This window comes from Helicoverpa armigera, chromosome 14, assembly GCF_030705265.1.
Source record: "Helicoverpa armigera isolate CAAS_96S chromosome 14, ASM3070526v1, whole genome shotgun sequence".
Lineage (NCBI taxonomy): Eukaryota > Metazoa > Arthropoda > Insecta > Lepidoptera > Noctuidae > Helicoverpa > Helicoverpa armigera.
The window spans coordinates 4,950,088-4,976,526 of record NC_087133.1 but is presented as its reverse complement, the minus strand read 5'-3'; the positions used below and the strand labels follow the sequence as shown (position 1 = coordinate 4,976,526).

Genomic DNA, 26,439 nt, shown 5'->3' with positions numbered 1-26,439 from the left:
ATATTGATGAGCCTAAAACCTTACATATTTAGGACTTATGTTGCTTTTTACCTATAATATCCAACTTTATTTATTTCACTAAATACGTTGAGCATTCCCGGCATTTCGTAGCGGTTCGTAGCGGCTCGTAGCACTGACTACTACCACAATCTATATGCTACAGTTATATTCATAGAAATCTGTAAAGTAACATCTTTCTTATTCTAATAATGTTTCTACTAGAATAAGCCGCCTTGTTTGACGAATATTCCGATTACAACGTAGGTATTTACTATTACTAACTGTAATAAATGGGTGTTTGTTGCAGTGAGTAGGCACAGAAGGTAGGTACCTAAGTACGTCATTATCATCCTCCGAGCCTTTTCCCAACTTCCAGTTAACTTCCACTCTAATCGGATTCAGCTGAGTACCAGTGCTTCACAAGAAGCGACTACCCTTTCTGACCTCCTCAACCCAGTTGCCCGGGCAACCCGATACCCCTTGGTTAGACTGGTGTCAGACTTACTGGCTTCTGACTACCCGTAACGACTGCCAAGGATGTTCAATGACAGCCGGGACCTACAGTTTAACGTGCCATCCGAAACACAGTCATTGGTGTCTAAGATATACATAGAAAGTACATATAAACTTAGAAAAGTTGCATTGGTTAACTTGCCTGACCTTTTTTTTTTTCCCGACGTTAAAAATCATCAAATGACCCCTCCCGCTGTGGGTTAGCAGCGGTGATTGAGTGTCAGACTCTTACTGACTAAAAACCGTCGTGTTCCGTCATAGGCCTTTTATGTACTAGGGCCGCGGTATCTCTTTCGAACAACCCGCAGCCCCGGCAGGCCTTAGCCCTGCTGGGCCCCGCTGGGGTTGCTGACATCTCTTTGAGGAGCGCGTGGAACAACGCGCGCCATCGACACGGGTCTGTCGTCTAAGTAGACAGAGGGACGATGAGCCACCCGAACTCACCGCCCACAGACCCACGCCTACGGTGGCCGGGAGTCATCTCGCGACACCCGGCGCCCATGGTGTCTACCTGGTCCAGCGCGGCGGCCGGGATGAGAGGTGCGAACTCTCTGGCGTTCCGCCTCCTCCCTCTCGAGCATGACCGCTTCGCAGAAGGAGGCGACGGCATCCCATTCCCTCTCGCCCCGGACCATGGCCTGAACCAGGGCCGGACGCGAGAGGTCGCCGCCGCCCAAAGCCTCGACGAGGACCCGGCGGTGCCCTTCCCATGCGGGGCACACCTGGACTGTGTGGTCCACCGTGTCCTCGGGGCTGTCCGCACAATGGTGACACCTGGGCGCCTCCTCACGACCGATGCGGTGCAGGTACCTCCCGAAACAACCGTGTCCGGTAAGGACCTGCGTCATGCGGTAAGTACGTGAGGGCGCCGTGACTCCTCCCGAGCCACTCCTCAAAGAGGGGACTTACCGCCACGATGGTGGCGTGCCCTCCACGATGGTGGCGTGCCCTCCACGATGGTGGCGTGCCCTGTACTTGCCTGACCTGGAATCGAACCCGCGCCCTCATACTCGAGAGGTTGGTTCTTTGCCCACTAGGCTACCACGACTTTTTTTAAGGTACCTTAGTACGTACACAAACCAAATGATGCATTAGAATTCATGACCAAGTTATCTTGGTAAAAACTGATATGAACCTTCCTCTTCAATCACTCTAACCATTAAAAACGCATCTATATCCGTTGCGTACCTAGTTTTAAAGATTTAAGCATACATAGGGATATACTTACCTAGTAGCAGGTAAAGCGACTTTGTTTTATGCTATGTAGTGATACGGTCGGTCGTCCCACTGCTGGGCAGGGGCCTCCTCTCAGACGGAGAAGGATTGAGCATTAATCACCACGCTTGCTCAATGCGGGTTGGTGATTTCAGACTTTATAGTAGTTTCCTCAAGATGTTTTCCTTCACCTTTTTATCAGCCATTGGCGTCTAAGATATACCTACCTACTTAGAAAGTACATACAAACTTAGAAAAGTTGCATTGGTACTTGCCTGACCTGGAATCGAACCCACATCCTCATACTCGAGAGGATTTTTCTTTACTCACTAGGCCACCACGACCAGCTGACTAAAGTGAGAGAATGTTTAATGTGTTGATTAGCGTAATCACCAGTTAGTAGCTAACTTCGAAGTCACAATTTTTGTCACGTGCACTGTAATCCTAACTGAAAGAAAGACTTAAGTATCTATATTAGTTAGCTGATTCATGCAATACCGGTTCCAATTCATTCAACGCATCGCAGCCATATTCGTGCATCGGAGATTGGAGAGAACCCTCGCACGTTCCGATCATTAATTTCTCTCGTAATGCGCGTCGTGACGTGTGTTCCCGCCTTTACAACAATGGCCGCTGCTATACGCGCATCTGATTCGTCGTTCACCCCGCGCTTTCTACGCACATGCGCTTTAGAAAGCTGAATTCAACATGGCCGACGTATTTTCTTGTCAGAAATGTCAGGACGCCATCGATAATGTTGGTAAATTATTAGCTTGCAGCCAGTGTGATTGGTTGGAGTATTGTAGTAAGAAGATAGTTTGATAAGAGTGTATAAGTAAAGTAGTACCTACCTACTACAGTATTTACAGTTTTAAATAAATATATTTATCTACCTAAGTAGGTCCTACTACGTTCAGGTAAGTACCTAAGCTTTGATTAAGGTATCTACTAACTTGTTTGTTACATAAAGAAAACAACTTACCCAAGAAAAGAAAACGCAATGATGCAGACTGGTTTGCTTAGGAAACTGGTACCATCCTTTTCTAAGTGGGTAGGTAGGCATGCTTTCACTTAGTTTCACCACAGATTTATTTATCAGTTAGCTTCACTAACAGCACTATTCAGTTCATGTCACAAAATCACACTATCACACCATAGAATCTCTTTCTACTTTTGATTCACTATGAGGTCAGTCGAGGAACGAAAAGAAAGAAACTAAGTACAAGATCTAGAGAAGCCTTCTCTTTGAACTGTGTCTACGAAACAACTGGGTGCATGAATGACTTCAAAAATAACGTTGCTAAATAAAATTGCTAACTTTGCCGCAATAAAGCTATAAAATGGTTGGGTTTTTATTTCAAATCTCGCAAAACGTGTTGTTGGTAACTTTTTACAGGGCCGTATTTGGTACCATCAGGATATCCTACTACAAGCTATCGTAAGAGCTACTGTGGCATAATAGTGGTATCTACAATTTTTGTTGTAATATTTCGGTGACCAAAAAAGTACCATAGGTAAATAAAAATCAGTAAGTAAGTAAGTACTTAATATACATAAAAATATTAATAAGAACTGCTCATAGGATGGTAACTAAGTATGTCTTGGGATAGAAATACCCAATCTCCTACTTGATCCGTTTAGCTCGTACCGTACCTGTAGGTAACTTGTTAACTTGTAGGCGATTTGGGGACCGAATGTCTGTATTTTGTTTTAGGTAATATAATAGCTTTCTCGTGCTTTCAGGTAACCAAAATAGTATGCACAAATAGTGACCTACTTATTCGTGCTGAAGTGCGTCCCTGCCTTATTTTTTTGTTTAACCCTTTAGCAGCTTGCCATTGACCATTTTACAACTGCGTTTAGTGTCAACAAAGAGCACGATAATCACCCGCATTGTCACTGAAATATATAACCCAAATAAACTTTACAACTCGTCCTTTGAGGGAGTTGTATGCCCTGTGTCATATCATAATGCCTGCTTTTTGTATAAGGCAATATAACTTTACGGTGGGCAAGGATTTTCTATGAAATCATGCTTAAGTCATGTCGTTCTGTTGTTAAAACCGTCCTTATTGTCAATTAGGTAGAGTTCAAAATACTATGTTACATTGATTCATCTGAATTTTATTGTTGAGACGAAGTTTAAGTTTTTAATACTGATATATTTCAGCTGACTGAAAATAATCACACTAGTGCTGAAGAGTTATTAGTTCAATTTTTACCAACAATCATTCAAAAGCCAAAAGCTTTCGAGCTCAGTGACGGCGAAAGCTTTCGTACTCAGCTTACGTAGTAAGATGGTGTTGAAATACGTTCAGAAGTATCTCACTAGATGTCGCTGCAACTGAGCTTTCCGTAGGAACTTTCGAAGCTCATGGTTCTTTCAATGTGTTCAACGAACTTAAAAGTTCGGCCTTATAATTATAGATGGCGTTGCTCGAAGTTTGCAGTTTTGTTGTTTGGATAATAGATGTCGCTTATTAGCATTGTCGTTCAATTAGTTTTTGCTACCGCTGTTTTTTTTCTAGTGCCAAGTTATATGCTGCTTCAACCTCTTTCATGGCTGTTCCAACATAATAAGCAACAAACTTTTCTCCTACATAGAATGAGAAGACTGAAGAAGCATGACCGAAGATGACCTTCGCAGCGTCAGCTCATTGTGTACAGGTGATTAAAAAAATAAACTATTATGGTGCTATAAGTAAATTTTTTATGAAAAATTATTGTTCTAATTGGAAGGGACTGACCCTTTTCGTTCTGCATTTGCTAATGGCGTGAATTTCGGAGAGCGTTCTATACAAATACGAGGGTCTCTCGACGCGTGATTTTGGTTCCATTGCCAGCATTAGACAAGTAAGTATTTGACCTCCCCTAATTTAATGACTTCGGAGGGACGAGAGGTCACAGTTGAATGGACATTACAGATGAGGGTATTGGCTATGGGATTTGTGAACCCCATTATAGAGGTCCATTTGATTTAAATAAGAAATTGGGGGCATTAATTTATCATGCCAATGCAGCGTTACCTAATTTCACTAGCCGTTGGCGCGTGTTTATACAGAGAAGACTAACAAATATTGTTAGGTACTTTCTGAGATAAATACTAAGATACACTATTAGGTAAGTGTATTATCTGTAGATTTTTTTATTTCATTTTTTCTCTTCCAGATGCTGTTGTCCAGAACGTGAGACAGCTTTTTATCGGTCAGGCAAATACTTACCTAGGTCTGCCCGTAACCAACTATTCGAACTGCAACGTATTTGGTCAGGCATTCATCTCTAACCTTCATCAGTCTTTTATCCTAAGTTAAGTAAGTACTTGGTCAGCAAACATTCATTATGCATTATTATTTAATACGGTATTTTGGTAAAGCAGTGGCACTGCCTTTTATTTTCCATTTGCCATATTTTCAGTGCCCTTTTCTCTTTTATTTTCAAAAACTCTCAGGTTACCCACAATTTTTATGAAATAAGCAGTTACATCCAAATTCGTCATGCTCCTTGTATTGGCACCAATGTTATTACCACAAAACTCATCACAGACAGAAATACGGTCATGGCAAAAAAAGGTTGATACCAAGTTCCATTTCCATTACCGGCTAACTACTAGGAGGCCATAACTCGGCGGTAGCTTGGAGAGGTATAATTACATAGCTGAAAGCTATCGTTAAATCCCCTCTAGTGCACGCTAATCAAGGAATTAATGGCGAGGAAATGCGGGCCGCGCCGGTCCTCCGAAGACGAGATGCGGAGCTGAAGAAATATATCAGTAGGTATGTAGGTATGTTTTATATTGTCTTGTGCGAAGGTAGTTCTGTTTTATTGAGGAATATAAATTAAAACAACACCGTTTAATTTGTTTGTTTATTTTAAGTTGATTACTTAATGATTAAGATAGACACACATCACACATTAAGGACCAAATAATTGTAGATATGGGCTGTTTTCTTTATTTTTGCAACATATTTCTTATAAGAAAATTATTCAGGGTGTCTTAGGTATGGTAGGTTGAATTGTGGAATACTTAGATAGGCATATACCTATAGCATATAGGAAGGCAGATATCGACATTAAACATTTAAGTATTTACTTTAATATTGATTGCTTTCCTCCTGCCCTAAAATCCGATTCATTTCACAGGAACTTTGCAACCCCTACTCACCCTACGGAAACAATGCCCCCCTTGCGTCCCCGCATCGCAGCATCCGCCATTTTTACGACCAGAGAGAGACGCAGCTACCTGCACCTGTAAGAGAGAAGAGGACAAAACATTTGGGGTGCAAAAGGAATTAGACATGAGTTGGGTTGAATGTATAACAAGGACAAAAGCGAAGGGCGATTTATCTCCGCAGTGAAATCTTAAAAACACTCGTTCCTTTGTTTGGTTGAATTTGAATAAAGTAAGAACGGGAATGCAAAATGAGGTGTTGCATTGTATTTTTTTAACCTATTTATAGGTGTCCCTATAGTAGAAATAGCTTAGTAAAAAACTAGATCAATAAGTGTTTGTGAAGTTATCAAAGATCGAGAACGGCCAGCATAAAAAAAAAATCAATTTTTTCAAGACCCAACTAAGGGCCCCAGAATCTTTCAGCTAGTTATTAGAAACACATTTTTTGTTGAAAAAATACAAACATTCGAATCGAGAACCCCCTCAATCTTAGGAAGAAGAAATACATATTTACCATCTCAGGAAGGTTCCGCTCAATAAACTTCTCAAAATAATAAATCCACGATATCATAATGACATTAGATTTGAGTCCGCCCGAATCCCCAGAAAGCACTCGAGTGAAAACAGCCAAGTCGAGTTGACACAAAAGTTTATTGCCCTCGTTATCGAGGCCGTTACTTTTAGTTATTTGATCGCATTAGGGGGTGCATGCACCCTCGTGCTAAGGAAAGTGAGGTATGTACCTACATACATTAGAGGTATTAGTTTACGTTCGTAGCACACTATTTACTTAAGTAGACGGTATATATTGAACTGAAGACTAATTTTGTAAGGATAGATAGGTTTATAGACTTGAAAAGTGAAGATTGAAAAAATACTTGAGAGTGCTACTCATATAGGTACAGATACTAACATTATTGACGTAGCACCGTAAATTGATCATAAGAATAAAGCTTTTACACTAGTTCTGTTTTGAAGACTTAAGTAAATATTTCAATGGATTATTAGCTTTGGTTTGAATCTACATAACTAGTTACGAATTTGAACATTGGATAATGACCTCATCAAAAGCGAGTTCAGACACTGAATTATGTATAAGATAAATAAATAAATATATAATTTACAGCATCTATTTCTTTTGACTAGAAATTCGTCATTCCTAATATTTTTGAGAGCTCTATAAAACTGATTTCATTAACTTGTGTAGTTAGATACCTGTTTCAAATAGTAAACAAAATTGCAATAAAACAGAACTTTAAGTAGAACTTTAAGTATGCTTGACAATTTAAGTTGAAAATAAACAGATATTTTACTACCCTATCTAAATTGTCGAAGTAACTACACAGTAGAAGGTCCTAAGTATCTCGAACCAATGAAACTCAATATCTAGCGATTGTCATTTATTAACGAAATAAGGTTCTAAGTCAAGGGGGCCGTCCCCAACGCATTTGTCTTTATTAAAATGCTTAGGCACGTTTTTAATCAATTTTCTTAGATGCAGCGAGTCGTACTTGACATGCATTGCGAACGTAACATTCTTTTCCACTCATAAATATTTAGTAGGGGGTGCCCTCTAACTTAGCATATCTAAAAACATCGAAGTTACCCTAACAGAATGTATAAGTAAGTATTGTAGAATGTATACAGTATGTAGACTATGTAGGTACAAATAAATTACAATAATAATTATTCAATTATGGAGGTAATTAATTCTAATTATAATGCAATAATGCATACAAGGAATAATGAATATAATTCCAGTAATAATGCATACAAGAACGTTAATTTAATTTATTATGGATATTTAAATACTTAAGTATATAGATACAACTCAATCGATTGAGAATCAGTGGAGGTGTTTTTTCGAGGAAATAATAAATCAATCTTGAAGTTTGATGTCCATAATGTTATTTACATCATGCGATATCATCTTAAATAAACAAAAAACACTATTCAATGTACGTAAAATTAGCAGAAAAACGATAACTTGGCCAAATGTGTCAGGCAGGAGCAATATTTATCTACTTTTTATTGAGTTAAAAGCAAAATAAAAACAGTTGGTTTCGGTCTGATGACATCACGAAGTAACCATTTCTAGGCTTAGACCTTATATTCCATATTGCAGTGTCGAACTTTTAGGCTTGTTTGCGCTCCTGAAAAGGGAGACGCTTATGTTAGATTTAGGAAGGTGTACATACAGGTAATAATTAACAATTATACTTACTAAAATCTACATATCCAGCAGTATCCAGCTCTTATCCTATAACCAAGACAAAACTTGTATTTCAATGAAGATTGCCAACAGCATCTGCAAACAACCAGGATGAGTCACAAATTATTCGACGTCTTAGCCACTCGGATTCCCGTGAGGGCATTAACTTGGGCACATGGTCCCCATTATTATGCATGCAAGGGGAAACTGCCCCCCACGACGTCTTAACGAAAAGGCACCACCAGTTTCATTAATTAATGTTAATATTAATTAATCATTAATACAGTGACACGTGCGTTTAACTACGGGAGATTGAGCGTGGGGAAACTAGGTGACTATTATCTTAACTATGAGCTTTGGCCATAAAACTTATGCGGGTTTGTTTACTTGGGCTGTTTGCTTATGTGAGATTTACTTATGTATTGAACGAGGAGGGTCATAGTAATTAATTATTTCGTGTTATCATGGACACTGCAGCCCACAGCGAATGGTTTCACAATACTAATTTGTGTTTCAGTTCATCTATTGATCTATGTATCACTCATCATATAATTTATAATTCTAATAAAGGATAAAAATATTTTGACCAGTAAAACTGAATTAAGTATGTTCAAGATAATTAACAAAAGATAGAGCGAAATACACGCATTAGGTACAATGCAAATTTTTACACATTTATTATAAGCTTATCTTGAATCAATTATATGTTTAATTGTAGAGAAGCTAACTAAAGCATATTACCGAGCTTTAGCTCTGATCTATGATATCTCTAGACACAATTATTAAACATGACATCATAAACATAATTGCTATGCCTGTAAACTAAGTACCTACATTTCAATTGAAAGCTTCACAATCTAAACTGATGATTAGTTTATAATTTAAATCGTAATTAACAATCCTAAAACATTAAACACTTGTAACAAGAAAACAACCGCAGATCTAATTTTCCAAGTAAAAGTATTTCCAGCAAAGAATTACTTGGTCTCGGCGTACACTGAAATGAATAGCCGCTTTAGCTTTACACGCCGCAAGGAAAACGTTTTATTTTTTCACTTTTGCGCTTGTAAATGCGCCTATTCTTTATTTTTACGAGCCCGTCGGCTTCTAAGTGTAGAATGTATAGGCTAGTTAGTATGTGAGTATGGTAAGTGTGGAGGTAATGTAATGGCTCTGTCGGGCCACAGGCAGCCGCCCTTTCTTTAACGGCGTCGTAATTGCGAGCTGAAATTAAGTGTTATTTTTATGGTGATTTCTCTACTACTACTAAGTTGCTTTAAGTAGGCGTAAAGCGTTTTATTAATTGAAATAATCGTTTCATAATATATTTTTGATGTTTGTGAATGGACAGTGTTGTTTATGTCTTGTTATTGATTATGACTGGATGGAAAGAAAAATTGTGTGAAAAACATTAAGTGAAGCTACTTTGAAACATTGACTTTATTCTCTCAACTGTTCATATTGTATTCAGGAACCACCCGACACGAATTGTTTTATTTATAAAGGTAAGAACACAAGGTGTTAACAATTCAAGACTAGTCGGCAAAAGCTCGTATTTTACGCATGTAGATACGTACCTGACCTCATGGAAGGGGTTAGCGGATATTTATGACTTCTATACAAGTTGCGTCGGTGCATGTGCGAACTTAGCTCAGGGCCCATAAACCGGCCCGCCATAAATTACTCGCAACTTTGTACGGTGTGCGCCGACCCTTACCGCCCATGCATAAGTGTACTGAAAAATAAATTTTATTGGCTCAGATACACGAGACTTGTAAGAGGAGAATATTAATTTGGTCTCGTTGCGAACACGGAAACCCTTTTAAATCTACAAGAGTAGGAGACTGGAATTTTCTTAGCTTTTTATTTATTGTACTTTGTTTCTGATCCGAAGCCAATTAGACTGCGAACAAAGATGACTGGTGCACATGAGAATTTTCAGTTTTTATAAAAAAGAAATGTTTTATTACATTAATTAAACAGCGACGATGTACGAAAAGGAATTCAAATTCCTTACAGATTAAACAAATAACGAATTTTGATGATTTATTGTTCCAGGCATTTTGTTGTGGTGATTCGGGGACGGATTTGTATCTAGAGGTAGAAGTATCGATGAGAAGATGGGAAAACTAAAATTAATAAAAAAATACAGTGCGATTACAAAAATTTTAAAACAATTTTAAAACCTATCAGCTTAGACTTAAGGCCTTACACTACACAGTGGTGTGGAAAATTATTGGGCCATTCAAAAAATCCAAAAATATTATTTCGTTCAGTTTGAAACCTACAGACAAATACTTAATTAAAACTACAAAACAGTATTATAAATCTGTATATTCTATCAATAGGACACCTCTTAGATTTATGATTAATTTGTACGTGATATATAACGGGCCGTCGATCAATTAAACCTTGGCCGCTAATCGGTCGCACTGTTACGTTAATTCTACTAATTTTACAACTTTATATCGTAGCTTTGTCACATGCGCGTGGGCACGTGGATAATTACGTCAGGTTCCATAATTCACAGGTTTTTTTTTGTATCTAAGGCTTGTGTTGTTATTTTTCAATGTTTTAAAATTAAATTGATATAAAAATACTGCAAACTGAGTTCTATCGTTGAGTAGGTGAACGAGTTTTAAGGTTTGCTGTTTTGAATTAGTATTGGGCTAGCTGAGTTGGTTCTTCACTTGTTTTTTTTTTGTCAAACATGATGTTTTAGTTGGCAAGTACATATGAATTTGTTTCCATATGTCTACGACAAATATATAATGTATGTCTTAATGCAAAATTAACTATTACTTACTCCCGAATTCGAACCACTTTTACGTACGTATTCGAACAAAGGAAATAACAAAACGCAAACGTCTACGAGAAATAAAACTGAAACTTTATCTATCTTTACAGCGGTACCGGAACGCGGCCTACAATTCCATTCCACATCAAAGAAGAACATTATCCTTTCTTCCAGGCGTCCATAAAATCTTATCTTGGAGAAAGCAAGGCGGGCAAGCGACGCGCAATCTACATAGAGCTGATAATGGCAAGACCATTCAACCAAGACCCCTCAGCTTTTCACATTCACCAACATTATTTTGGACGATAATGAAAACGGGAGGTCTAATTTCTCTGGACGCGATATAAGTAATCTTGGAGGAGCGCAGTGGGCGGTTTACGATCGCGGGCGGAGAAGGCTTTTATATTTATTAAGTAAGTTGGGCTTTCGGCTGTATTAATCCACCTTTATGGAGGGGCGTCTAGGCGCCTGCTGACGATGGAAAGCAGGACCGCTACCTATATCAAGATTTATACATAAGAGAATCTTATATAGATATCTTCTTAGAAGAGTATCTTATATACTTCTCGTATTTATTCCCGGAGTTTTGTTTGATGGACAATAATTTTCAGTTAAGAATAAGTAGCTAAAGATTAAAAAAAGCACACGCTTAAATGCTCCCAAGTCGTCGCAAGAAAAATAACAAATCAACAATCTCAAAAAAATAATACAAAAGTCTGAAGTCATTGACATTCGTTACCTTCACGAATTATTAAAATTATACTTTTTTAATATTAGCCAAAATAAAGGCGAGTAATAACTAGATATATCTAATCTGGTCTGTAGACTTGCTAATTGTTTTTGGTTCAGGTGCATTCCGCTTGAAACAGCTCGGAACTAACGACGCAGTAAAAATGGTGTTTTGATGGTGTCAAGGTGTCCCATGTCGGTCATATTCTAAGTCTAATCGTAAGCATGGTTGCGGTAATATAATCCGCAATTCCATTAGTTACCCGGAGTGGCGAACTTGTGTTTACTACTTGCCCTAAGCCACACGCAGTCTGACTCCTGGGTGCAAACTTCGTAGGCAGGGTCCAAACTACAGGTAGTAAATTCTCTGGAACTTCACGGCTTTTAAGAAAATATTTTTAGGATGTTTATAAACCGTCAGTGTCTATATAATTTATTGAGATTATATTCCTCGTATGAATTTTGATGAATTTTAATGCTAGTGAATTTTGATGGGGTCTTCGAACTGTATCATGGTAATTTACTAATTATTTAAAATTTTAGGAACAAAAAACGTACTACGCACGCACTCATAGGCCGTGCTCCAATACAAACCGCTAACTAAACATTGCCACCAAGTAAGTAGGTATTTCGTAGGTACGGTGGTAAATTCATAAAAAAAAAGAAATTTTACTAACTCACACATCAAAATTCTTTGTTCGAAACTGCCTAATTAGTGCAAACGAAAACGTTATTCTAAAATCGGAATGTGTGAACGAAGTTTTATTAAAAATCGCAGCTTTATGTACGAGAAGGTGTAGGTAGGTGGGTAGGTGCTCGTACGTGAATGTTATCATATTTTTACGGGGTACGTGAAAACGCGCGCTTATATTACGGGGAGTTTTATTACGTTTTCTAGATTAGGAGCGAGCCGGGCTCGGCTCGGGGTCACTCGGGTGGAAATAGGAAATTCCTGAGATCGGGCAACGCGTGCGGGTATTGTCGCTGCGGGAATAATGCGGACGCGGTCCTATTTCGTCACGAATGCTACAAAGCGTGTAGCAGTGCTACCTTTGGAAGATTTATTGAGAACTTAAATTTTGAACTTACAGAAAAAAGTTTCTTTATAAAATAATGCAGATTCTGTACCTATATAGGTAGGTAAATTTTCATTTTCAATTACAATAAGTAAGAAATTCGGCGGCCCAAAGAAAAACAATCTGCGCTATGACGCGTGAAGGAATCGGCTCGTATTTATGGGGGGAAGTTATTGTTTGAAACGTCTAAGTCGTAATTCCGGGACATAAAGCCAGGCTTCACTTTGGACCCTCCCCTTCTCCCCCCATTTTGTGCCACCCCCACCGAGCGGGATGCTGTTTTTCCCGGACGAAATGGCCCGTTTGAAATTGTTGTTTTATGGAAGTTTTTAGTAGTTGACTTTGCCCGGGAGAAGAGAAAATATAGAACGGCAATCTTTATGTCTAGCTGTGCATATCTACTTGTAGATTTATGAATGTTATGGTTATATAAGTATAAGTAGTTATGGCAAAATAAATAAGGCTGTATAAAAATCTATTACTCACTAACCAACAAATATATTAAATCTGATCAAATAAAAAAATTATAATCAACTGCGGTTCTGTGGAATATTTGAGTACTATGTATAAGATGATAGGTATAGGTACTAAGGTATTTATTAGGTAACAAATAAGCTGAGGCGTATGTGAGAACATAACTTAGTATAAGCTGTGTAACGTAGGTAGAAGAAAAACACAAAAAAATGAACCAAATGTCCCACGAACCGATAAAAACTCAAAATAACGACCTGTCACAAATAATATACAATGAAATTATCTCCACCATTTTTAAAGTTGGAACGCGCGTCCGATCCTCGCTCGCGATTGGTCGGCTCATGACAGCTGGGTGAAATACGCCGCCGTGCTTGCCCCGGCGCAGCGGGTGACAACATGGTGCCACTAAAGTCCCCTAATGAAATTAAATTCCGTACGTTTTAGATTTGCTCGTAAATAATGCGAGTATCTAATCCACTGATTAATGAACACCGAGGAATTTTCTTGGAGTTTTTAATCTTGTGGAGTAGTCTTTTAAATCGATTACTCGTAGCTCGGCATCACATTACTTGGTATAATTATATTATACTTAAGCTGAAGACTTATCCGTATTTATTTCATATATAATTTTTTTGTAGGTGTACCTAAGTACAGATTTGTTGATAATTTATGTAACTTTACGTAAGTCTATTATTTAAGAACAACATCAATATCACATACAACGCTATATGAATCTACATACTTACGTGTTACATTCCTAAACAAACAACATCGGTAGACATTCTCGGAGCATAACACCAATAAATCGGGCAGACGATTACTAGACACATTTATGACAGCCTATACAGCGTACAAATCACGACAATATATTTATTTAGACAACCCTATCACTGGCACTCACGCGACGTGCCCTAATGTCACAGATAGTAGACATCTTAGCACTTTAAAAGCATTTTAGATAAAACGGCGTGTTGGATAGGCATGTGGATTTAGTTACAACAAAATTACAAGTTTACGACTTACAATATCGCCGTATACAGCACCTCTTATGTCGCTTTAGGGTTGCTGGATTTTGAGAGATGTTCCTGATATATTTTTAAAGAAGCAGTCTGAAAATATATATTTTTATTTTTGGAATTACCTACACATCTTTGCTTTAAAAAAATACACGGCTGTGTAATTGCTTCAGTAAAAACTGAAAAGATTCATAAGCATAATTAAAGGTTTTTGATGGCACTTAGAAATTACACAGTGTAGAAAAAATACGCACCTATGCATATATTTTTACAATAACTCAGGTTAATTTAAGTCTAGATTGATTTTAATGGATTTTCTTCAATTTTTAATGATAATTATCCTCTTCCGTCATCCAAATTTCCTATTAAAATGACTACCAGACAATTTCCTTAAAAAAAAATAGGTAGCAAAATGGAACTCGCCAGCCCTAACCTCACGGGACACTAAAGAACTGGTTTAGTGCTCTCCTGATGATTTAGTGGATGCATTCCTGGAGTGCCATCGTCGGGGCTCGCGGTATATTGCCGGTGTAAATGAACCAGATTAGCGCGAGCCCAAGTATTGCTACTTAGTCGCATTGACTCAGGTAGGTATGCGGTACCTTTTCTTGCAAGTTTACAGAGAAGCAAGCTCATTAGACGTTTCAGTATTTAAATTTGTTTATTTTCAAAAGACTAAGTAAATGACACAATTAGTAATTTAATAAAAATGCAATAACTTATTTATGAACAAAAAATGTAAAACAACCTTCCCTGGTTGTTGTGTATAAATTCTCATGTTTAAGTGTTTCTTAATTGTTGTACTCCTATAGGTAAATAAATAACTCCAACCGCATTTAAATCGCAATGTATAAAGCAAATATTAATAAACCTAACGTTCTGCAAACTTTTGGCCCACCCATGTTCCAAAATAATAAAAAACGTACCATATCACGTGGAGTGTAAAGCATAAATTAGTGATGAAAACGATACGTTCCCCAGGCTATCATAAAATACGAGTAATTTTAATAACAAAGACTAAAACAAAATACATTAACGACTGCCTACAGTTGGTCTCATGATGCGATGCTACAGATTAAGGCGCTGATCTTAATGTGAGTGGGTAATTTATGAAGCAGCCGCATTAATTTACGCAGGGGCTTACGATAGTACGTGAGCAACCTGCCTCGGGTGCCTCCACGGGTATTCCATTTCCTTCAAACCAGTTTGCGTCGAATCAACTCGCAGCTAATACATACAAAGAACTAATTTGCATAAGTAGGCAACGTTTGCCTATTTCATACACAGAATATCGTAAAATTTTGTAGGTTGCCTGTAGTATTTTCACATTTTCATCGTAATCTTATATGGCAGGTGCACAAATCGTATTATTATTAATAGCGAATACCTTTCCATAAAGCATTCATATCTCAATCTTCGCGTCGTATCTGTCTTCATAAAACCTTATTTCAGCATGATTTCAATATTTTTCTTGCGACACATGCGTCCCGATTCCGTGGAACGGCATAGAGTTTACGATCCAATATTTTTATGCAAAGTGCGTCGCCAAATGTGCTACGTCGGTGCCGAAAAAATACACAGCCACGTCCTTTCGCACGTAAAAAAGGATGCGACAAAATAAATATACACGGAGCCACCCTTTTTGTCCATTAAACGAGCGAAGGTTTTTTCTGCTGCGTCCATAAAATGTGCCCCAATAAATATGTAAATCTACCGAGAAAAAACGCTGCCGAGTGCCGATGCCGCCCGGTTTTGTGAGTTTCACTTTCGTCCGTTCAAGTTAATTGGTACAATTGCATTGAAAATGTTCCAACGTCTCGGATGCCAACGACCTTTGTCACGACCGATCGTCTTTTATTTGTTCCACGATCTGATATCTGAAATGCAAATGAAGCAGTTTTTGTGCAAGTCGTTCGTTGTCTGTAGGTATAGTTACTGCACGTAGCTGCGATGGTGGCCCTAGTCGGTATCTAATGTCTTAGCTATAAAATCCCCGTTTATCTACCCCAGCCATTTCTCTAACACCCCTTTCGAAAGTAAGCCGTGAGCTAATACTTGGGTGACAAAAGACGACATTAACATCAACATAAAATTTTGTTTATCACAGGTTTACATACTACATTTTCAAATTGGTCCTTAACTATGTAGTGCACAAACGTACCTTTTTAGTAAATAAAGTACCTACGTGTAATTTTTATCACTATGTTTGGTATTTCAAGATAGGTAGGTATCTCTTGGATTATGACTAACAGACATGGCACACTTTTGCTATACCTATCTATAGTATTATGTTTATGTACGAACATACATAAGGTAACTACACTGGCAAAACCGTGATTTATTGTCACATCCACTGAAGGAAGTAAACGTCTACATAACCAACTTGATGTTTCTTATGAAATGCCCCCGTTCAAGTTGGATCGAAATGCTCTCGGTATTATACTTTCGTAGATAAATAAACAATTTGCTTTGCGGTGCCGAGAACACTAGGCTAGCTAGCTGTATCGATCCGCCCGGGCCACCCTAGAGAGTGCAGCTTGAGCTAGGTAAGTAAATAGTACAATAAGATAGATCTTGTTTTGTTTCACAGGTTATTTAGAAACAATTCTATGTATCTACTACGCTTCTAAAATAATCTGGATTTCACTGTTAGGTAATCTAGAGTCATGAAGCTCACAGACGTGCAACGAATTGACGTTTGTGTAAATCTTTTGGTAGATATTAAAATGCAAGTCTGTTATTTACTGAAGCACCATGTTTTAGGAAAACAATTTAGCCACGGTTCACGAAAGAGACTAAAGCAAGAGCGTCGTAAAGATAATATCTGCTTAGTCATTATTTACGACTCCATATTCTTACATTACGCCAAAAAGCATTTTGAAAACCGCAAACGAGCGATACGAGAAACATCGGAACGATACATTTTTCGTTAATGAATGGTATTGATCGGGCTTGGGGCTATAAGCGTATAATTTACGACAACATTCTCGGGTTCGCTTCGCGTGCTGCTCCGAAGGTGTGTTATTTATACCCCCCTTTTTTATTTATGCCCCCTTTTTTCGCAGCTCGTAACGGCTGGTAATAAAGGGGACGTAATTTTAATTTCATGATTGGAAAGCTCGATTGGGCGGTTATGTGGCTTAATGAGTTTATGGCGGCAATGAGTGGACTATAACGGTCGACGGATTGAACGATTTGGGGTTTAAGGTCATCGGTGATGGCGATTGTGGGCTAAGTTTAGGGTTGAATGTTACGTCATGCGTTTTGCGAGCCTGTTGTTTATTTGACTTTCAGGTCTGGTTTACATTTCTTAAGTCATGAGATTCAGGTCCTAATACAGTTGTCGAATTTCCATTGCAATGTCTTGTGAATCTCTTAGAATTAAGTGCTTGCAAAAATATAAGCAGCACAATCTATGTAGTTACTTAGGTATTTTCTCTAACATTTTCACCGCCGGTCAATCCTTCTCCGTGTGAGAGGAGGCCTGTGCCCAGCAGTGGGACGATAAAAAAAAAAAGGCTGTAACTGTAACTATTTCACCGCCGGTGGGGCGGTATATCCAAAGCACACGAAAATCCCACGGTAAACCATAGAATCCAAAAAAACTCTACATAGGTATTTATATTTATTTAAAAGAACGCCAACCAAACACATGTCGACTATAGAGTTTTGAGTTCATTAATTTTTTCACCGGAGTACTTCACTAGATTAAGCGTGTCTTCATAAATAAAAGCCACTTGAAGTGTCTCAGTAAATGAGGTTGGAACCTCGCGTCGGACCCTTGCGTTCCCACAGAGTATTGAAAAAGATAAATCTTAGTCTCACCCCGCCTCCTGCTTCGATCCATTAAGAACGCCTTTGTATCTTACGAAGTTACGAAGTACGTTGTCTGACGAAGTTAGGTTAAAATTATGTATTTCCGAAAGAATAAACAATCAATTCTGGTGTTTCTTTCGTAAGATGTATTTTGCACTAAAAAAATATTTAAATATGTATTTAGTTAATTTTTGTATAGTTATGAGGAAGGGCGTCAAGTAAGTGACTGCAAACCAAAGGTGCAAATTCAGAAATATACTCTTATGCACTGATGTAACTATATTTCAGTACTAAGTTCTTAGTAAAGCAAATTATATCTCACACCCAATTTATATTATGTACGGGCCGCTACTCGCACATAATTACGACTACAAAGTAAACTTTGTATTCACACAACATGCCCTTAAACTCACACGTTTATTAATAAAATGTGATAGTAAAATATGAACAGAAAAACCATTTAGAAGCCAAGTAAAACGTCAAAAACTCGCTTGATTTATATTGAGCGCCCTTTCAGACGGAATTATGTGCGCACTTACATTTTTTATTCCCGTATTATTCGCAACTTTGTAACATACCCACGGAGTCACTTAACAAAATATGGCGTATTAAATCGCATAAAGAAAACAGTGTTTTCAGAAAATAGTTGAGGATAAAAGGAAAGTTGTAAGGACGTCGTAACTTGGGACATAAAGCTTTTGAATGGAAATAATCTATTGCGAGAGAATTGTTAATAAAGATATAGAGCAAGCGACGTATTAAGGGACATTAGTGAAGTTTACGAGCCGAATGATAGCCGATGTGATGAATGCACCCGGAGTTTCTAGCGACGAGTTATTTTGTGGCAATTTATCAACATCAATTATTACATGACATACCAGCGAAATTCTTAACACACAGACCTTTAATACAGGTTACAAATACCTATAAAAGTTGCATAATGTGAAGATATTTTTGATGTATTATCACAATTTTAACATCACTTGTCTATTATTATAAAATCAAGTGACTAGAGATAGCCTATTAGGTCATAATCATAAACTGAAACTTCCAATAAATGACAAAATAGCGGAAATTCCAATGAAATTATCTTTGTCTTAAACCTTACAACGCTGATGATTGCAATCGAGAACTTAGGTAATACGGTTAGATACCTACAATCTTGGATTGATACAAACTATTAGGTATTCTAGAAAACCTATTAACCTGATGCTAGTCACACATAAGCTATCTATATGTATATTGCAAGCTATAAACAGATTAATGATTACTAATTCTCAATACGGTAATCAACATCATCATAAAATTACCACGGGCGTTTGTACTAATCAACCTTAATTAATTTTAATAGCTGCAACATAACGTTCACACCTTATACTAGATACCTTCAAGTATCTTCTTCATTATGGGATCTATTAAGTTATGTAATTCCTGCATATTTAAAGTCGCAGTTTCTTTAGTAGGTATCCAATAACGATATAGATAGTCTACATAATATACGTACATTTAAAAATGATTCCACGGTACCTATCTCAAGCTGGGCCATAAATGTCTCGGTCAGGATAATATTTTACGATGGCTTATGCATCGGAGCGAGAGGCGGGCTGAGTCTTATCTCACACCGAACCTCCACATGTGGAATGACAGGCCAAATTTATCGACTTAAAAATACCCACCCAGATTAAAATGAGATACGTCGACGAAAATCCGACCCTACCATGCCACTTGATAAAATATTATTTTTAGTATTCAGTGTGGTATAAAAACTACCATTTATGGAGTTTAGTAAATTATGTGAGTTCGATTTTCATCAGTTGTAGAGCGACATTTGGTTTCCTTTAAAAGTTTTTATGGGGAATATTAATAGCTATCGAAATACTCGAGCTTGGTTGGAAAAAGGTCAGCAAAAAAGTAAGGGAACGGAACTATAATTTTTAAATGAAATAGTTGAATTTTCTCAAATAACTTTCAACCAACATTACTTAACTGAAAATGGTGTCATAATTGACTTGCCCACTGTTTTCCACTAAAAGCGGGTGTTGACGGCGTTAGCGCCTCGAGCGTTAGTATTAAGAAAGTCAGACAAATGAGGAGAAAATTCTTCGTGTTTTTCAACGAAAGAGTAGTTGTTCAACTGGTCTTAAAACAAACCTGATGGAAAGTGTAAGTGGTAGTCGAATGTAGATATGTACCTATGTATCTATAGAATAAGTAACGTATTGAGTCTTGAATTTATGTGTTTGTTAAGACGCCGGTTAATGTCTTAAATACTAAATTGAATTTCTAATATTGGTTTTTCATGATTGATGTTTTATATTTCTGCAAATTGAGGAAATGCTTGGTTAATATTGTATGGCATACAAGAAGAATGTATTGGAGAGTGTGGGAAAAATTTTGATTGGAAAAACTTCATTACTAATGTAATTAAAAATAATAGGTACTGGCCCTTGCGGGCCCACTACAGACCATCGCCATTGTATCCAAGGGTATTTAGGTATATATGATGGCGGACAATTCTCAATCGTGGCGTTTATATGTATTTTTGTATATCGATTTACGACGATGTACCAGTGACGTATTTACCTACAACTTTGCCTTCCGTACAAACTTTGCGTCTATAGATAACAAGACACTAAGACCAACACGGAGGTATGTTTCTCTTCAATTTGTGTTAAAACTGACACTGGACGCGGAACACGAATTCACGGGTAAACGGAAAACACAAAGTAAATAACATATTTTACTTATAATATTGTACTTGAGCAGTAGATATATTACACAGTTAGGTAAACGCTTCAAGCTTTAGTTGATTAAACGTATTCTGTTTCACTTGTTTTGGCTAGAAATTAATTAATTTATTTATTTAATATTACGTAGGCGGACTTAATGCCTTAGGCATTCTTTTCAGTCAACCTTAAGGTGATGCAGAGAAATCATAGTAGGTGCATTAGCCAATATGGTAAAAACAAATTAAGTTTTACCTAACAAATTATACCTTTATTACGTTAAATGATAGGTATACAATTAATCTACTTGAATTAAACCTTAGATTACGAGACGCCAGAATAAATTCAAAAAGTATATTTCATTAAAGTATTGATTATAATTTATAACGTAAATACTGGTTACCGTTTGTAGCACTAGAATGTAATTAACTATAATCTACTAAACGCGTAAATAAATGTTGATTGTTTGAAAACCTTTCATTAATCAACTGACGGTCGCTTAATTATTAGACAGACTGGTCTAAGAGGATATCTTTGTCATTATGATCAAATTAAAATCATTCAATTTTATTGCTACAATCAATAATAAGTACTTGAAGAGACTCCTTGATTACTTATTGTGAGCATTTTGTTTTATACAACCTTCATGGTTTTATGGATATTTATTAATAACCCATCGATTAGCGGATTTTCTTAACTAAGGATAGGATTGAGATTAAGTTTCCTCCTACTCTTATGAAGGACCGTTCTTAGTAAGCAAATCTATAAAGTATTAATTGCAATGTAAATAACATGAATTAAAACTTATCCAAGATTAGGTGCAACAGCTAATTAATGTTACTCTTAATTTTTTTCGTAATTTAAACCACTTTCAAAATCAACGCTCTTACCTCTTCTTACATTACACCTATTTTGGACTTCTATTTAAAAAAACATACTCAGTTCCAGCTAAGTACTTTTCAAAACATGGAAATAAATGTTACATTGTAACTTGCGTAGTGGGTGCAGTTGGAAAGTAACTCGGAACCTGAGAAGTAGATTAGCCCGGATTGTGACTGGTGACAATGTAATGAAACATGATTTGACAATCAACCATTCTCTTTCTTAGTCTGAAGGAAAAGTATGGTTAAAAGCGCCGTAAGGGCTTATTAATCTGTACACAAAATCTGTATACACAGACAAATCTAAATATATAAAACTCAAAGGTGACTGACTGACTGACATAGTGATCTATCAACGCACAGCTGAAACCACTGGACGGATCGGGCTGAAATTTGGCATGCAGGTAGATGTTATGACGTAGGCATCCGCTAAGAAAGGATTTTGATCAATTCTACCCCCAAGGGGATAAAATAGGGGATGAAAGTTTGTATGAAACTTTGTCAATTTTAAACCGATCGGATTGAGACTTTGCATGCATAAAGCTACTATGGCGTGCGCAACCCTTAAGAAAGGATTTTGATAAATTCCATCCCTAAGGGGATAAAATAGGGGATGAAAGTTTGTATACATCTTCTTAGATTTTATGAAGAAGTCCTGATGACGAATCAGAATTTTATGATGACGTTCGCTTAAATACGATTTTGATTAATTCAACCCCCATTCAACCCTCACGGGTGATAAAATAAGGGATGATGAAGGATGTAAAATGTATTAGTTTGAACCTATCAATACGTAATGGAACGAACAAAATAATGTTTAGTTCTAAATATTGAGAAGTTCTTAAATGCAACAGGGGAAACTGTATTTATACCACGAATCCCATTAATACCTAACGATATCCCGTTCGAATTTAAACGATTACAGTTTCCCCTAAAAGTCTGCTTTGCCATGACAATAAATAAGTCTCAGGGGCAAACTCTCAAATTTGCGGGTATTGACTTGAGAGAACATTGCTTCTCTCATGGACAGTTTTATGTTGCTTGCTCACGAGTAAGTTCACCCAATAACTTAATAGTTTTAGCGCCTAATGACAGATTAGTAAAGAATATTGTGTACAAAGAAGTTTTGTAGGCCCTAATTTTTTACACACGCTAAACAAAAGTAAAGCCGCAAAAACCATACCTAATTAATAATAATACTTCTTAACGCGAGCGAAGCCGCGGGCAAAAGCTAGTCACTAATAAGTAGGTAGCAAACCACTATGTATGTCTAGCTGAATAAATAGATATTAATTAAATTAAAGGTATTTAAGCAAAAATATAAACTCACAACTCAAAAATACCTATAAAATATGTATAGGCACCTACCTACCTAATTTAGACTTACTTTCTTAGTTACGTCACTGCTATGTATCGGTATAATGAAAATAGCAAAGTAAAAACAAATTCAATCATTGGAAAATGTATAATATGTATTATTATTATGTACTTGTATACAACGTATTTGGAACCTGGTTTTACATTGCATGGAGTCGTGGGAGTGTGCGAAGGTTCACTAATTATGTCTGAGATACGATACATGACAATTCACTTAAGTACATATTCGCCAACTGTGTTGCCATTGGACACAGATTAATGTATATAAGCGGTCACCTATTCAGAGAACTTGAAGAAAAATACCTACATATGGTTTTCAGGAGCCATTTTGCCTCAAGTTCAGGAGTCTTAAATTAACTATAATTTATGTACACAATTTTCAAGGGACTCAAAAGTTAATTGATTAGTTCAAGTGGCAAGTATTTATGTCTAACTCTCTAAATTACATGTACTTAATTATTTGCGCCTGAACAATAATGATTTGCGCGATTGCTTTCATTTAGCAAAAGTGTAGGTCCAATGTAGTAAATTAACATGCCTATGTACCTATAACATCATAATATTTGTCTTCAAAAAGAAATTAAAATTAATGAAAGTATTATTTTAACCGTAAGCTTTAACATAACTTTAAACTTTAATAAAACATTAACATCTTACCTTACAAGTTCATGTTTTAATGCAATCAAATGTTTTGCAACGTCCAGTATTCCCAGCCACTGTTGCAAAATATACATTTTCCATTTTGTTCGGAATTGTCGAAGCCAAATACAGGTTTTAAGTATTTCTCTGAATAGAGTTTCTTGTTTGAGGTTATGTCTGTTCACAGTAATCTGAAACAAGTAGTTAAAGATTAGTTTCAGTTGAAATATAAGTAAATAGTAGACGGGGTAATGCGGTAAATGTACACAAAACAATTGAAGTGCCCGTTCTAGACGACCCTTTTTGGTTAACTTTAACGCTTCTGTAGAAATACTTGAACACTGTTATATACCGATTGCTGCTTTGGGAAATAACGATCATGACGCAAGATTTATAGAAAAGCGACCAACTGCTTATTCTTTCGAACATGACTCAAATTTAGATTGATCGAAAGCAGAGATCATGAGGAAATAACTGCAAAAATCTGATCTACTTACAATATAACAGGATCCAGACTCACTCACAACTTGAAATATACTGTTAATTTGAACGTATAACAGTGTCTAGCCTCGGTTGTGTTTCAAATTAGACTAACAGACGGCTTGGAACTGGCCGGCCGGGTTATATGAGCCTCAATAAACCAAACCGCATCTATTATCCGTATCGCCGACAGCTGAAACAAACTTCAAACAAGCTTTATTGCCCAAATGCCCAACTTGAGCCTATCCCTTGACCTAATTCCTCACAACATTTGTAAACGGCATTTTTTAATTAGCCTCAATTATCTAACGTTTTTGCTTTACCAACATCGCTAAACTTGTAATTAATTAGAAGGCGTCTGAGACCCCTGACATCTTGAGTAGGAGGTTTTTATTGAAAGATACCCATTTAGACGCATAGTGCAAACAATTACCGTCAATTTAAGTTTCACACTTTGTCATCGTAAGCTTCACAACGTTGCCGGCGCACAAAAATGTGAACAATCAACTAATATTTAATATCAAATATCGACCCTAAAGTCTCATATACACTAAACATTAGGACGTGGTGCGTTAAGCCGGCTCAAAGTGATGTAACAGAACGTGCAAACATACGGTGTGTATCCGACTTATTAACAGATCTTCACTGCAAACCACCACAATTTCAAAACAGCCTAACTCTCCCACGTATGTGAGTTTTAAAATCAACCTTATGAGTATTCCAATAAAGCAATTTTTTATTTTTCAAAGTTTTTTAAATTGCATTCAGATCATCCGGCCAGCGTTTATTGCACCCAAAGGCAATTCATCCCGAGTTAACGTTAGACTAATTTGTGAAGTTATAGAGGCATCATAAAACGAGAGTGACAGGAATAACGGACTATCAGCTGATTGGTGTTAATACGTGTTACTGATAGATTCGTTGTAAGAGAATTAAGAATGTTTGATCCGGAGCTTCCGAACGGATTTAAAATAATTTACTTTGGTACATTTTGATGAAGCAGTGAAATCGCTTTTAATTTTTCGTGGAATTGCGGGGCACAGGGTTAGTTGCGTTATACATAAAACAAGATTTTGTAGATTTCATAAGTATAAAAACATGAAGTATCAAATAAGACTGCCTACCTTAGCGTCATCGGCCTGCAAGTTCTCAGGCCAACATTTGTTTTTCATAACACTTTTTCACTCGCTGTTGTTTTCAACAGACAACATTTTAAAATAGACACGGCCATATATCGACATGTGACGTGCAATACACGAGAAACCAAAACATCAACTGGCTACAACCCGACGCATTCACCTTGAACCTTGTTTTCACTTTTCGCGTTCAAATAAACGCTTGTTTTATTGTTAGGTGCAGTGTTATGCAAATCACATCGGCAGTAGCCAACGGATAAAAGGGTTTCCTAAAAAATTGAAAGTGAAAGCCAACTGGGGGCATATTGTCGACCTAGACACGCTTCCTTCACGCTATTGTTCATATAAATATTTACGTTACGGCATGCAAAAGAAGTTTTTACTGACGCGGCTACCGAATTGTCTTTGTTATTTAAAATAACAACCCTTTTGGCAGCTTTCGGCGAGCTTTGTTTAAAGAGCGCTATTGACAAGGATGTTGTGTTTGTTGCCTTTGCCGTATCGGGTACTAAACACAAAATAATAAGCTGTGTTTGAGTTTGAATTTGGAACCGAAAGTGTTTGCTGTTCAAATGGAAATGCAATTTTACTTTCTTTAGAATGTGAAGAGAAGATTCTATTTATAATTGCCGTGCTGCAGATTATTACGGTTGTAAATAATAAATAAATTGGAATTATAAGTTATAAACCACCAGCTCTACGTATGATTTATGAGGCTAACTAGGTTCTACTGCCTATTAGGTATTACATGCACTTAAAATACCGTCTAGCTTATAATTAATTAAGATATTGCTAATAGCTTGCATTTTACTATCGTACAAGATTATAAAATGATTACTTAAGTGCACTTGCATACGTAGCAGGAACAACTAGAATATTATTAAGATGTTAGAATAATATAGTTGCATGTTTGTGATAGCTTCTAATAACTCGTTGTGCTAGAGACATTTGATAGCAGATTTTACGTCTGTATGACGAAAATATGTGAAGCTAAAGATTATCATAAGCTATATATATACAGTATTGTTGTAGAGTGCGGTAGCCAACCGGTATTAAAGTTTACGACGGGGATGCGAGACGTCATAAAACTCGAGATAAATCCAATCGGGGACCCAAGAAAAACAATCCACTTCGTTCCGAAATTACTTGAGATAGGGACCGTCTTGCGATTCTGCATTACG

General features: G+C 37.0%; 1 long non-coding RNA gene across 1 annotated transcript; it reads right to left on the bottom strand.

Annotated features, from left to right (window-relative positions):
* Positions 1–8,160: 8,160 nt before the first annotated feature.
* On the bottom strand, positions 8,161–25,382 carry LOC126053846 (uncharacterized). The gene is made up of 4 exons (XR_010277114.1): positions 25,247–25,382; positions 23,661–23,833; positions 9,689–9,846; positions 8,161–8,207 (listed from the first exon to the last, which is right to left on the bottom strand). It is a non-coding gene; the product is annotated as an uncharacterized LOC126053846 (long non-coding RNA).
* Positions 25,383–26,439: the final 1,057 nt, after the last annotated feature.